Below are 16,259 nucleotides of genomic sequence, written 5' to 3' on the forward strand. Positions count from 1 at the left end.
TAATTCACCTGCGTTTTCCAACTAATCTGTACTACCTTTATCTACCCTCTGCAAAAGCGTTGCAGTCAATCCCATTTATGTGCTCTTTTCTTGTGGCCCTCCAAATATTTTCTGTTAGCATAATTTAATTCCTCTTTGTCAACCATAATTTAGTCTGCCTTTTCCACACTGACCCTAGATTCAAGATCCTAAACACACACTGTTTTAAAAGGAAAGCTTTCTTTCTTTCTTTACACTATTCATGACTTTGCTATTCACCCTGATTTTGGTGACCTTTAGTCCTTGACCTTTGTGTTGAGAGAAACAGATTTCTCCTCTGGCTCTCTACCCAATTTATCTCATGTTTTCCTGACTTGAAGGAAATCAAACACAGCTTCTCCATTGCATCCATAAGACCAAAAGACATAGGAGTGGAAGTAAGGCCATTCAGCCCATCGAGTCCACTCCGCCATTTAATCATGGCTGATGGGCATTTCAACTCCACTTACGCGCATTCTGCCCGTAGCCCTTAATTCCTCGAGACAACAAGAATCTATCAATCTCTGCCTTGAAGACATTTAGCGTCCTGGCCTCCACTGCACTCTGCGGCAATGAATTCCACAGGCCCACCACTCTCTGGCTGAAGAAATGTCTCCGCATTTCTGTTCTGAATTGACCCCCTCTAATTTTAAGGCTGTGCCCACGGGTCCTAGTCTCCCCGCCTAACGGAAACAATTTCTTAGCGTCCACCCTTTCCAAGTCATGGGACTTCAACTCTGGAACCATCCTTATGAATTGCTGCACATGTCTATGTGCTTCATATCCTTCCAAAAGTATGTCCAAGAATTGTACATAACATTTCAGCAGAGCTGCACCAGAATTTTACAATCGTAAACTCCTTGCTCATTTGTTAGAAAGCTTAGACCTGCCTTTTTTAAAAATAAATTTTCATTGAAAAAATAATTTTTTAAAATATCACAACAAATACAAAATAATACAAAGAACAGAAAAAATTTAAAATCCGGTGTCATGTACAAATGTATAAATATATATAGAAAAATATAGAATAAAAAATCTCAACTAACTATTTAACTAAATAAATAATAACCAACAACAAACTGATAGACAGTAATAACTCAACTCAGCCAAACAAGACACTCAAACATTCGCAGTTCTTCCTCCCTGGACATTGAACTCGTAAAACACTATCGTTATGGTATTATAAAAGCCCTTATTAGCGTGGCAGATAAATTTTTGTCCAGGTATTCCAAAAAGGGCTGCCATGTCTTATTAAACTTCTCAGTTTTGTGGTGTACCATACTTGTGAGAAAATCCAAGGGACTATGTTTCATAACAATCTTTCGCCAAACTGACAGGCCTGGGGGGTGGGGGGGTGGGGGGGTGGTTCAGTTACCCAACCTAGCAAGATGTTCTTTCTTGTGCAGAAAGTGAGGATGTTGAAAAGTTTTTTCTTGCGTGCATCTGCAGGGAACACACTTGGCAGGCCAAGAAGAGGAGAGATTGGGTCCTTTTCCACCCTTACACCCGAAATCCTCTCCATTGCACACGCCACAGCGCTCCAGTATGTTTGAAGCCTACCACAGGACCAGAGACAATGGGTAAGAGTGCTCGTACCAATCTTGTACTTGGGACATCTTGAAGATACCCCTGGTTTAAATTTTGACAAACAGTCCACAGCCAAGTGGACCCTGTGGAGAATCTTCAACTGTAAAGCATGGGTTCTATTGCAAATTTATATCTTTCTTGCATTTTCCCATGTCTCTGAGGAGGCCTCAACACCTAGCTCTCTCTCCCAACCCTGCAGAGTCGATCAAACTCATCTGAGGAGGCTTATGTTGCCAACTGAAAGAGCTGAACCAGCCGTTCAGTCTCCTGAACGTTTGCGAATTGAAAATCGGGGGAGCGTCTGTATAGGGTATAATAAATGGTTGAGAATATTCATCTTCATAAACACTATCCGACCCAACCACGAGACCGGAAGCACCTCCCATCTTTGAAGGTCTTGTTTGATTTTGCCAAATAATTGAACAAAATTAGCTTTGAATAGCCGAATAGCTTTGAACAGGAGTCATGAACGTGCTCAAATACACAAAACCCCTCTGTGACCACTTAAATGGGAATTAATATTCGCCCTCAAGACCTAGCACCTTCATAAAACCACCCATATGCATAGCCTCTGATTTTGCAAGATTAATGGGCAGTGCGGTGGCACAGTGGTTAGCACTGCTGCCTCACTGTGCCAGAGACCCGGGTTCAATTCCTGCCTCAGGCGACTGCCTGTGTGGAGTTTGCACATTCTCCCAGTGTCTGCGTGGGCACCCTCCAGGTCCTCCTGTTTCCTCCCACAGTCCAAAAATGTGCAGGTTATGTGAATTGGCCATGCTAAATTGCCAGTAGTGTTAGGTAGGAGAATGGGTCTGGATGGGTTACGCTTCGGCGGGTCGATGTGGACTTGTTGGGCCGAAGGGCATGTTTCCACACTGTAAGTAATCTAATCTATTCTAAAAAGGTAATCTAATCTTGTACCTCGAAAAGGCACTGATGCATCGTATCAGGCGAGGCATAGAAACTGCTGGATTTGACAAATACATTTAGGCCAATGGTTCAATTACCAACGTAAAAAGCAGTGGCGAAAGGGGACAGCCCTGCCAGCTGCCCCTAAAAATGTTAAAATTGCTGGATTGCACCTGTTGGTGATGACTGCAGTGAGAGGGTCACTGTAGAGAACCTTTACCAATCTCATAAAGACTTCACCCAAGCCAAACTGCTCCAGAGTATAGAAAAGGTACGGCCACTCAACTTGGTCAAATGCCTTCTCTGCATCTAGAGAGATCACCAATCCCTGTATTGACTGTTGTTGACATGCTTGAATTACATTAAGCAGCCTCCTAACATTATTTGAGGATCTGCGGCTCTTTATGAAGTCCGTCTGGTCCTCTTTAACAGTAGAAGGTAACGCAGTCTCCAAACTAAATGCAAGAGTCTTAAATGTGGACTTTAAAATCCTCTCTAAGAGTGAAATGAGCCTGTACGAAGCACAGTCTTCCAGGACCTTCCCTTTTTTAAGAATAAGCGAAATATTGGCCTCTCTCAGAGATGGTGGGAGACAATCATGGCTGTATGAGTCATTAAACATGAGCTGTATGAGCATTGGACCTGACAGTATGTTTATAAATTCCTTATAGAATTCGCTGGGAAGTCCATCAGGACTGGGCACCTTTCCACTCTGAAGCTGCTTCACAGCCTCCTTCACCTCTTGCTCTGATAAGGGGGCATTGAGAAAAGACTCTTGTTCGGGGGTCACACTGTGGAGCTCCAGATCCTTAAAAAAAAGACTCCATTTTGGCCCGCCACTCCTCACAACTCTCAGATTGGTATAACTTAGAGTAAAGCCTCTGGAATGCCACATTAATCTTTTTGGAGTCACATGTTAGATTTCCAGACCTTTCCTTAATCGTTGTAAAGTCTTGAGGCGAGTTTCTTTTCCTAGCAAGATATGCTAAGTATTTGCCTGGCCTGTCACCATGCGCATATAACCTTTGCTTTGCAAAAGTAAGCTCCTTCTTTGCTGACTGCGTGAGCACGGAATTCAATGCAGACCGCAGCACTGTAATCCTCTGTAGCTTGACCAACGAGGGCCTGTCCAAGTCAGTCTTCTCAGCTGCCTTCAACCGTGCTTCGAGAAGATGCTGCTCACCCTTCTGCTGCTTCCTACTGGCATAGGCTTTGGCAATTTCCCCAAAGGACAGATAGGCTACTAACCGAGCCCGTGCTAATATCTAGAAACACCTGAAATGCCCTAGAGAAGTACTCCACAAACTTATTATCCTTGAGGATAAAGGGATCCATTCACCAGTGTCTCGAACCCACTATAATGTCCTTAATCTTAACCAACAGGTACACTGGAGCATGATCGGAAATGGTAATATTACCAATCGTGCAAGATGCCACCAAGTCCAGGTTGCCAAGGGGGAGCAGAGAAAAAAAATCAATCCTGGTGTGACATCTGTATGGATTGGAAAAACACATAAAATCCCTGCCTGTAGGGTGGAGATACCTCCAGACGTCCACCAACCCTAACTCCCCACACAGACCCACTAATTGTTTAGTTTGTGCAGAGGGTATTGGGGGGGTCTTTGGGCAATCTGTCTATTATGGGGTCTATGAGACCGTTGAAATCTCCCCCTATAACAATATGCCTAGACTTGAGACTGATCAGTTTAGAAAACACATCTACCAGAAATTTGAGAGAATGGACTGGAGGGCAATAAACATTTACAACACCATATTCTTCCCTGTTTATCAGGGCTTTGAGAATTACACACCTCGCGTATATGTCTTTAACACACTCTGGTAACTTAAATGGGAGATTCCTCCTAACCAATATAGCCACTCCCCTACTTCTTGTATTAAAAGATGAAAAGTAAACCCGTTCAAAGCCATTCTGCTGTAGTTTCAAATGCTCCCTATCATCCAAGTGTGTCAACTGTAACAAAGCAAAAATCCACCTCCTTTCTAAGACTGAAAAGTTCCTTCTTCCTCCTAATTAGTGAGTGACTCCCCTTGATGTTCTAGGTACATCATTTAATCAAATCATTAGCCATAACCTTCTGCAGTAACATTTAAATTCCAGAGAGGAGGAACTTGAACCACAAATCGCTAAGCCTTCGTGTCGCAAGATCCATCGAACATAAAACTGCACAAACTAAAACCACTACATTTAACAAAGCTAAAAAGCTATCAAAGATTACATACAACAAAAACCAAAAAACAAACCAACATATAAAGCACTAACTGTGCTGAATAGGGGAACTCACCCCTTGCCCAAAGAGGGCAACTACTCACCCCAAATCCCAATTTCCCATCCCATTGCCAAGACTGCAGCCCAGGCATTTAGATACCTGAGCCGGGTACAAACTGCCCATAAGTAGGTATCTAGCCATCCCCCACCATTTTCCCTCCTCCTAGCCAGTGCTGCACTGCAAACACAAGCAGAAAAGAAAGAAAATACACCATGGAATAGCGATGTGAATAAATAATTTTTTTAAAAAGAAAAAAAAGGGGTAAATACCCAACCTTTGGTGTAACTTAATTTAGAAATTGAAAGTACACATCTCAACTGCTAAACATCTAATCTAGTTTAAACCAGATTATTACCAATTTAAAAAAAGGAAAAGAAAGCCCCAAAAGGACTTCCTCTGTTTTTTAAAGAAAAAAACAAAGACATACCCAAACAACACTACTATTTGTACATACTAAATTAATCAGGTTAATTTAGTATTTAATTTGTCTACAAAGTCTCCTGCCTTCTCCCACGTGTCAAAGAGATGTATGGATCCATCTAAGGTCATCCAAAGCACCAGCAGATACCTCAGAGTACTGGATCTTGAGCTCCCTCAGTCTTCTCTTGACACCATCATAAGATTTTCTTTTCTAGATCACCGCTGCTGAGAAGTCCTGGAAGAACATGATCCTAGAGTCCTTGTAAATTAGGGCCTTAGGATCCTTCCTCTGGATTCTGGAAGTTTCCATGATTCTCTCCTTATTTCTATAATAATGAAACCGCACTAAGAGGATGTTGACCCAGACCTGACCTCCGTGCCACGACCCAGTGAGCCCTCTCAATCTTCAAGCCTCTCATTTCAGCCTCCAAGTTAAGGAATTTCAGCAGTCAGTCCTCAATAGATTCCACCAGCCGCTCACATTCCTTACCCTCTGACAGACCGACAATCCAAATATTTTTTCTCCTGCCCCTGTTCTCAAGATCACCCACTTGGTCATGCAAATTAAGGACCTGCGTCTCAGCCCCCAGGGCTTGGATCCTATCTTTGGAGGAATTGGTATTAGCTTCCACCACTGTAACTCTGTGATCAACCTTATCCATCCTCTTTTTCAGGTCTCCCAGCTGCTGTTCATGCTTCAGCATGATAGAGATCGGGGCCAGCTTCTCCTCTATCTGCTACGCCAATATCTCACAAGATTTTGCGAGCTCCTTCACCAGGGCCTGGTAAGTAATCGAGTCCGAGGATACTGCAGGCTGAGCCGCAGGCCTGGCCTCGGACACTCCTCCTCCCTTCTTTGGCATCTCTGGATGGTGAAAACACAGGTAAGTTGATTTTTCACAGTTTCCTGGGACTCTACGACCTTTCTAGAGTCCCAGGATATCGCAATGATCCGGGTTGGGTGAGTTAGACGTTCATCCCATTTGTGCTGCGGTGTGGAGCGCTGCAACACGATCCTCCTAGATCGCCGCCATCTTGGATCCCCCTTCACCTGCCTTTTGACCATCATTTTTTTTCAACCTTCACTGCCATTTTGTGAAGTTTAAACGCATCGTGTCCAAGTCTTTGTTCATGCACCTGCTTTGGATTCCATTTTCTTTTATGTATTTTCTCCAAAAAATATTATTTCACACTTCTCCACATTGAATTTCAATTGCCATGTTGGTTTATAAAATCTTGAGGGGAACAGGTAGGGTGAATAGAGAAGGTCTTTTTCCTTGTATGGAGAAGTTCCAAACTAGATGGCATAGGTTTAAGGTGAGATGGGAAAGATTTACAAAGGACCCAAAAAGTAACTTTGTCACGCAGAGGATGGTGTGTGAATGCAACAAGCTGCCAGAGGAAGTGGTGGAGGTGAGCGTAATTACAATGTTTAAAAGGCATCTGGATGGGTATATGAATAGGAAGAGTTGAGAGGGATATGTGCCAAATGCTGGCAAATGGGAGGTCAGATTGGGATGTTTGATCAGTGAGGACAAGTTGGACTGAAGGGTCTGTTTCCATGCTGTCTGACTCTATGACCTATTCTTAAAAATGTGTTGCTGGAAAAGCGCAGCAGGTCAGTCAGCATCAAAGGAACAGAAGAATCAATGTTTCGAGCATAAGTCCTTCTTCAGGAATGAGGAGGGTGTGCCAAGCAGACTAAGATAAAAGGTAGGGAGGAGGAACTTGGAAGAGGGGCGTTGGGAATACGATAGGTGGAAGGAGGTTAAGTTGAGGGTGATAGGCCGGAGAGGGGGTGGGGCGGAGAGGTCGGGAAGAAGATTGCAGGTCAAGAAGGCGGTGCTGAGTCTGAGGGTTGGGACTGAGAAAAGGTGGGGGGAGGGGAAATGAGAAAGCTGGAGAAATCTGCATTCATCCCTTGTGGTTGGAGGGTTCCTAATTGGAGGATGAGGCGCTCTTCCCACCCCCTCTCCGGCCTATCACCCTCACCTTAACCTCCTTCCACCTATCGTATTCCCAACCCCCCTCCCCCAAGTCCCTCCTCCCTACCTTTTATCTTAGCCTGCTTGGCACACCCTCCTCATTCCTGAAGAAGGGATTATGCCCCAAACGTTGATTCTCCTGTTCCTTTGATGCTGCCTGGCCTGCTGCGCATTTCCAGCAACACATTTTTAAGCTCTGATCTCCAGCACCTGCAATAATCACTTTCCTCTATGACCTATTCTGTCAAACTCTCTAAGTTTTTTGTGACTTTTCAATGAGCTCACTTGTTATTCTTCTATACTCTGGTCAATGTTACCATGTTCTATCTTATCTCCCGGGAATTGGTTAGCTCGGTGGCTTGTTTGTGATACAGAATGATGACAACAGTGTGGGTTCAAATAATAGTTGAGTTTACCATGAAGGACTCTCCTTCTCAATCTCTGCCCATGTCTGAGTCATGGTGATCCTCAGGTTAAACACCAACAGTCATGTCTCTCTCTCTCTCTCTTTCTCATGAAAGAGTAGCCCTATGGCACAGGAGGGCGATGACAACTTTACCTCTTTAAATTACCTTTCCTCATGCAATAGCCATGTTCTCCCAAGTGCCATTCTAGTGAACTTGTCTTGCAAAAATATATCCTACCTCCAGTGAAGAAACCAAAACTAAACCATACTCCATGTGTGATCTAATATTAAGATACTAGGAGAAAGTGAGGACTGCAGATGTTGAAGATCAGAGTCAAGAGTCTGGTGCTGGAAAAGCACAGCACCTCAGGCGGCATCCAAGGAGTAGGAGAATCAATGTTTGGGTATAATCCCTTCATTAGGATTCCTGATGAAGGGCTTATGCCTGAAACATTAATTCTCCTGCTCCTCAGATGCTGCCTGACCTGCTGTGCTTTTCCAGCACCACACTCTTGATTCTAATACTAAGAAACCATTACTTTGACTTGCATTACAGGCAAACATACCACTTTATTTTCCTAATAACTTGCTGCAGTTGCATGTTAATTATGGTGATGTGTACATGAGCACACCCAAATTTCTCAGAATAACAACACACATTAGTCTCAGAATTTTTATAAAATATTCTGATTGTGCTCAGTACAAAATACTGTGGTTCCTGGGAATCTGGAATAAAAACAGAAAATTCTGGAGATATCCAACAGGTCTGGCAGTGACTGACTGACTGACATGAACTTTCTGCCTGAACCATTTCCTCTCGAAGAGCTGCTGAACATTTCCAGCATTTTCCAATTTTATGTTGAGTGGACAAGTAGCAGCTCCACAGCCAGCTTTGGGCTCTCATATTTACCATCATTTTGGCACTCTATGTGTTTACAGAGAATCCATGATTTTAGCCATTCTCACTGCAGTAGGGATATTTAAGGAAGTAATATGCATTGCAGGAGTAGGAGGTGATATATCCAGTTTCTAACTTGTCTGACAGAGGGAAGATCCTTTTGGTCAGGAAGATTTATATTCATCCTTTTCTTTTTCTGACTCCACAGATCATCGAGTTGCAACCAGTAGATAAATAAAATTGAAAAAGAGACTAAAATTGTAATACTTAGAGCTAGAATATTATTGGAGTGGTTGAGGACTTTGGATCTGCACTCAATGGCGTTTAGAAGGATGAGGGGGGAATCTTTTGAAACTTATAGGAAACCAACATGCCTGGTTAGAATGGACAGGAAGATGTTTCTACTAGTAAGAGAGACTAAGACCTGGGAGGACAGGCTCAGGGTGAAGGGATGATGTTATAGAATTAAGACAAGGAGAAATTTCTTCAGCCAGACCGTGGTGACTCTATCAAATTCAGTGCTGCAGAATGCTGTGGAGACCAAGTCATTGAGTGTATTTGACAGAAATAGATAGGTTCTTGATTAGTAAGGGGCTTAAGGGTTACAGGTAGAAGGCAGGATAATGAAGTTGAGAAACATATCAGCCATAATCAAATGGTGGAGCAAACCTGATGAGCTGAATGGCCTAATTCTGCTTTGAAATCTTATTGTCTAATATAATGGAGTGGGATTTTTCCCCACAGTTAGACTATTTCTGGAGTATTACATACTGAGCAAAGCACATTGGAAGAGTTACATTGGTGTTGAAGTGAGTATGGGTTTCAGCAGAAAGTTACCATAACTCCTGGATCATGAAAATCACAAACTAGGTTTGTATTCTCTTCATGTCCAGTAGGTTCAATTCCTGTACATGGTAAAGAGACATACAGTATGGAAACAGACCCTTTGATCCAATCAGTCCATGCCAACCCTAGTCCCAAATTAAACTAACCCTACCTGCCTGTCTATGCTTGGCCCATATCCCTCCAGATGTTTGCAGTGTATGTACTTATTTAAATGTCTTTTAAACATTGTAACTGTACCCATACCCACCACTTCCTCTGACAGTTTATTCCACATGTTAACCATTTTCTATATAAAAAAATTGCCTCTCATGTCTTTTTAAATCTTTCTCCTCTTACCTTAAAAGTATGCCGCCTAGTTTTGAAATCCCCACCCTGGGGAAAAGACACCTGCCATTCACTTTATCTATACCCCTTGTGATTTTATAAACCTCTCTAAGGCCATCCCTCAACTTCCTGTGGCTTCAGTGAACAATGTCCCAGCCAATCCAGTATCTCTACATTCAAAGTTTGTGCGAAGATTTGTAGCTCGGGTGCTTGTTGTAGTGGTTCTGTTCGCCGAGCTGGAAGTTTTTGTTGCAAACGTTTCGTCCCCTGGCTAGGAGACATCATCAGTGCTGTGGAGCCTCCTGCGAAGCGCTTCTTTGATGTTCCTTCCGGCATTTATAGTGGTCTGTCCTTGCCGCTTCCGGGTGTCAAGTTTCAGCTGTCCGCTGTAGTGATTGGTATATTGGGTCCAGGTCGATGTGTCTGTTGATGGAATTTGTGGATGAATGCCATGCCTCTAGGAATTCCCTGGCTGTTCTCTGTCTGGCTTGCCCTATGATAGTAGTGTTTTCCCAGTCGAATTCATGTTGCTTGTTGTCTGAGTGTGTGGCTGCTAGGGATAGCTGGTCGTGTCGTTTCGTGGCTAGTTGGTGTTCATGTATGCGGATTGTTAGCTGTCTTCCTGTTTGTCCTATATAGTGTTTTGTGCAGTCCTTGCATGGTATTTTATAAACTACATTAGTTTTGCTCATGTTGGGAAGAGGAAGAGGAACACCTATACAAGGTATTCGCCAAAAACGGATACCTGCGCAACTTTATCAACTTTAAGAGATAGACCACGGAACGAGGACATGCCACAACCAAAAGGACTAGCCACACTACCATACATCAGGAGCGTTTCAGAACTGACAGCCAGACTACTGCGACCCCTAGGACTCATAACGGTACACAAACCAACAGCCACGCTCAGACAACTTACTAGAACAAAGGAGCCAATACCCAACATGAGCAAAACTAATGGAGAATGTGCAAACTCCACACAGTCAGTCAGTCGCCTGAGTCGGGAATTGAACCCGGGTCTCAGGCGCTGTGAGGCAGCAGTGCTAACCACTGTGCCACTGTGCCGCCCATAATAGGTAATATTATATCATGTTATCCGGCAAGCACTGAGAAAGTGTGATGCTCGTAATTCAAAAATGCTGATTAATTGGATCTCAAGAGTACTGTTTTAACCTCACTGCCTCCTATCACACAATTTAGCTGCATAGTTAATCCATTGAAAAAGTAACTTTTGTAAAACCAAACAGTCCAATTTATAGTTCTACATTCTTATCTAAAGTGCTTCCTGTCCTTAAGACCTGGACTGAGCCAGAATTGATCTTGACCAATGAAGAAGTCACAGGAGTCCAAATCTGGAAATCCTGATCAATGGAGCATTCTAGTTGGTATAATGTCAGATAACAAACTTTGCTGTACAAGATTGATTCGGTTGATTCGTTTCAAATTCAGAGAAAACCTCAATGAGTGAGACAGAAGTATTTTTCTACGTGTGGGATACTGTCAAACAAGGAGACATCACCTTAAACTGAGAGCCACCATTAAGCTGAGAAGTTAGGATGTATTTCTTGAAGCAGAGTGGGTAGAAGTGAGGGCCTTTCTCCCACAAAAAGATGGTAGCTTAATTAATAGCTCTGAAACCTGAGATTGATGGGTATTTGCTAGTTTAAGGGTAGTAAGTCTGAATACAGACCAGCCATAATCAGATAGGATGGTAAAGCAAGCTGATTGGGCTTCATGTGCTCCTTCTGTTCCTGTCTTCCTCACACTCCCCAATGCCTCTATCTGAGGTTAGGTAACTGGTGCTGCTAACAGGATGTAATCAGCAGTAAGATTAGATTAGATCCCTTACAGCGTCGAAACAGGCCCTTCGGTCCAACCAGTCCACACTGACCCTCCGAAGAGTAACCCACCCAGACCCATTTCCCGCTGACTAATCCACCTAGCACTATGGGCAATTTAGCATGGCCAATTCATCTGACCTACTCATCTTTGGACTGTGGGAGGAAACCAGAGCACCCGGAGGAAACCCATGCAGACATGGGGAGAATGTGCAAACTCCACACAGTCGCCCAAGGCTAGAATTGAACCTGGGACCCTGGTGCTGTGAGGCAGCAGTGCTAGCCACTATGCTGCCCCCTTGGGGATGCTGGTAGGTAATCAATTTATATATTTTTCTGTGGGAACATATTTACCATCCTCCTATCTCAGTACATTTTACAACATGAAGTTAAAACAGTATCCTATTAATTTAATTTATTATCCACAAAACTGGAACAAGCCATTCAGCTCAACTGCTCTGTGACTGATTATTCTCCACATGGGCCTCTATCCACCTTACTATACATCCTTTCCTGGCAGCATCATCTTCAGTTCTCTTGGGACAGCACAATAGTCAGCACTGCTGCCTCTCAGCACCAGGGATCCAGGTTCAATTCCATCCTCAAGTGACTGTCTGTGTGGAGTTTGCACATTTTCCCAGTGTCTGCACGGGTTTCCTCTGGGTGCTCCAGTTTCCTCCCATAGTCCAAATATGTTCATGTTAGGTGGATTGGCCATTTTAAATTGTCCAAGGTGTGCAGGGATGTGCAGGTTAGGTGGGTTAGCCATGGGAAATGTAAAGTTACAGGGATGGGGTTGGTCTGGATGGGATGGTCTTCAGAGGATCGGTATGGATTTGATGGGCTGAATGGCCTACTTTCACACTGTAAAGATGCTATGATCCTTTCTTATCTCTGTAATCAGCTTCCTCTAAAATGAATCTACATCTTAAAGTTCTATTCCCATTCAATATGTTAGTGGAAATGCCGTTTGTTGAGATTGAACTTTAAAGATTTGGGATTTGATTCAGAATTTGATTTTATTTTGTCCTGTGTTTTAACAAACTCCACAGTATACTTTCTCAATGAATAATATTATAGATATGGAAACATGGAAAATTGCACAGTACAGCGAGGGAGTGAGGTCTTTCATGCCCTATTGCCCCCATGCTCACTGACAAAAGTCGTTTCCCATCTCTTTACACATGTCAATCAGTTCCAGACTCTCCAATAATCTCTGGGTTTAAAAAAAACCTCAATTCCCCCTAATCCTTAAACCAATTACAATACCCTTAGCTATTCAGCTTTCTGCTGATGGAGTGGAGTCCTGTCCATTAGGTCTATGCACTTCAGTTAAATCTCCCTCAGCCTCTTCTGTTCCAAAGGAAACAATCCCAGATTATCCAATCTTTCCTTACAGCAAAATACTTCTCTTCCTGGCAACATCTTTAAAAGTCTGCTGTCTCAATTGTATTCACTTCTTCTCTTTAATGCTCTAAGCAAAAATTTGTGTTCAGTACATGAGCTATAGTGTAACTAGTCCTTAATACAGTTCTGATGTAACCTCCCTATTCTTGTAATCTAGTAAATGCAATGATCTCCACGTTTGTATTGCATAACTCTAAACCTTAATAAATATGGCCTGGGTTATAAGTGTAATTAATTGCAGATCTTTCTGGTCTGCAGGGCTCAGTTCTACACAGTTTTTTGATTGAACGCAGAGTTATAGTTGTTTCTAACAAGACAGCATTGACCATTTCTGATTGCTCTGGGAAGATGCTGATGGTCCTCCTTGCTGATCAGTGATGGTATGAACAGGATTCTTGTCAGCTCTGTGGTGGTTCAAACACCAGGTTGTAAGACCATAAGAGATAGGAACAGGAGTAGGATGTTCAGCCCCTCAGGTCTGCTCAACCAATCAATAGGATCATCCTGCAACATCCCTTATGTCCACTTTTCTGCCCTTTCCCTGTCACATTCGATTCCCTCCCTCATCAAGCCATCAGGTCTCTGTGGCAAGGAGTTCCAAAGATACTCAAACCTCAGAGAAGAAAATCTTCCTTGTCTCAGTTTTATTCTGAGACTATGTTCTTTGGTCCTAGATTCTCCTGCAAGGGGAAACATCGTCTCAGCATTTACCCTGTCAAGCACCATAAGAACCCTATATTTTGCAACAAAATCATCTGTTATCCATTGAACAGAGTCCCAGACTGTTCAGCCTTTGCTCATAAGGCAATCATTCCATAACAGGGATATGTTGGAGGGAGATTAAGACACCCACAGTGGTGTGGGATTAGAGTCAATATAAAGACCAGACCAGGTAGGCAAGGCAATTTTCCTTTCCGAAAGGACATCAGTGAACCAGTTGGCTTTTATGACAGATCAATTTTTGAAAGCTAACGTCAGTTTCTTAAATGGTAGGCTTTGAACTCACATTTCCTGGATTGCTAATCTAGTTAACATGCATACTTGGCAACAAATTAACCCACACAGTCATCAGAAAAAAACTAAGTTGCCTTTCACATAAATGTTCTAACAGCTTCTATCTTTATATGGTCTATGATATCACATCTGAGTCAATTTACAGTGAGCCAAACCTGATGTGCAATGCAAGGACATTGGATGAAATGTTCCAGCATCCATTGGAACCTTGCCTGTGTTCCCCCAGAAGCTTCCGGAATATTCCTGGAGCAACTAAGCACATGCTTGGCCTCAGGGTAATTAAATGGTGAGGTTTAGAAAAGGAGGGGGTCAGAGGGTAAATTTTATTTAATGTGAAATGAAAGAAACAGAAAGAAAGCTGAACACAATTTCTCTGGGGAACATGCCTGTACAGTGGCCAGCCAATGAGTTTGAGAGATTTATTTTTGGTTTTCTATAAAAGCTGATAGAAAACAGAAATGGACAAGTCTGTCATTAGGGAGTTTGGTGCCATTTACTTTGTTTCTGAGAGAGTTCGGGGCAAGTTTGATCGTTCCCAAGCACAGCTGGATCCCGTCGATTAGTTTTTGCAGGGAACTGTTGTTCTTGAACAGCTGAAAAATTTGGCTTTCAGTGCCTTTGACGATTCAAAAGGAGCCATCAGATTATATTTCAGCCGGATCAATACTTCATGGTGGTTCAGGTGGCTTTTGTGGAATTGTGAAAAAAAATTTCAACTTCCCAGGGAGCAAATGGGGCAGGGATGGTAACACCCAAGACATCAAAAATCAAAGGGAATTAGGGAAAGGCCATTGTCAGCTCTAAGGTTTGCAATGTATTTTGCTGCTATGATCCTCACAGTTGAACGTATGGATTAAGAGAAATAGGATCATAGTGAGCACGAGGTGCGATATTATATGGCCAACTAGGATTAATTTGATCTTCACCTTTGGATCTCTCCTGAAGCGAGTGCAAAGATCACAGAATTGTTCCCATTCAGAAGCTGGCCATTCAGCCCATTGTGATAGTATCAATTCTCTAAATGAGCATTGTGACTTTTTGCCATTCTTCTGTCTTTTCTCCACTCCCTGAACATCATCTTTATTCAAATCATTCTCTTACACCCTCTTCAGTGCCTCAACTGAACCTGCCATTACCATACTTCCAGGCAATACATTCTTGACCCTAAGCATATGCTGTGTCAAAATGTTTTTTTCTCATATCTCATTTAAGTCTTCTGCAAATCATTTTAAATTTGTGCTCTCTCATTCTTAATCCTTTTAGGATTGTGACGATGCTACTCCTTTAACAAGGTTGTGTCATCCTTGGTTCTTTTCCCCAAAAGTTTTTTACGAGACATAGGTTTCGAAATGTCTGGCTTGGTCTACTTGAAGTGGTTTCATTGAAAAAAAATTGTACAATGAAAGGGGAGTGGCCAGTTTTCCCAGCTCAGCTTTTCTCTGGTTTGGTTTGGGTTTTAGCAGTCTGGCTGTTCACTGAAAGCAGTCAGTCAGTTTTTTGAGGCTGCTGGTCGAAGAAACAGCTCCATGGAAGAAGGTGTTCCTTGCTGAATCTCTCTGCCATCTCTGTCTCTCTCTGACATCTCTCCTTTAAGACCCTGTGCTTGATTTTCCCTTCATTGCCAAGGAGTTTCTGGGGATTGTGGCAAGTATTTGGAACAGCATCATTAAGTTGGGTTAATCTGTTGGGTTTTTATATAGGTTAAGTTATTCTGTATTCTGTTCTCTTTTGTTTGTGTTTCATTCAGTTATCTTGCAAATAAATTCTGTATTGTTTAAAACTTAGAGCTTGGGCTAGCTACATCCCTCCTGGAACATCCACTTTACACTTGCTTAAAACAACTGGCAAAGTATGGGTCTGGGCTACTTTCTTGAAATATTTTGAGGGGCACTGGCCTGGTCCATAACAGGATTGAGAACGGTTTCACCCTATGGAGATTTAGATTTAGATTTTACTTAGATTACTTACAGTGTGGAAACAGGCCCTTCGGCCCAACAAGTCCACACCGACCTGCCGGAGCGCAACCCACCCATTCCCCTACATTTACCCCTTTACCTAACACAACGGGCAATTTAGCATGGCCAATTCACCTGACCTGCATGTCTTTGGACTGTGGGAGGAAACCGGAGCACCTGAAGGAAACCCATGCAGACACGGGGAGAATGTGCAAACTCCACACAGTCAGTCGCCTGAGTCGGGAATTGAACCCGGGTCTCTAGCGCTGTGAGGCAGCAGTGCTAACCACTGTGCCACCATGTGGAGGAGCTTGCTCTTCCATTCAGAACTGTTTGCAATACTCCATCTGAGGTCTAATTAGTG

Source organism: Hemiscyllium ocellatum, chromosome 20, assembly GCF_020745735.1.
Source record: "Hemiscyllium ocellatum isolate sHemOce1 chromosome 20, sHemOce1.pat.X.cur, whole genome shotgun sequence".
NCBI classification, from domain to species: domain Eukaryota; kingdom Metazoa; phylum Chordata; class Chondrichthyes; order Orectolobiformes; family Hemiscylliidae; genus Hemiscyllium; species Hemiscyllium ocellatum.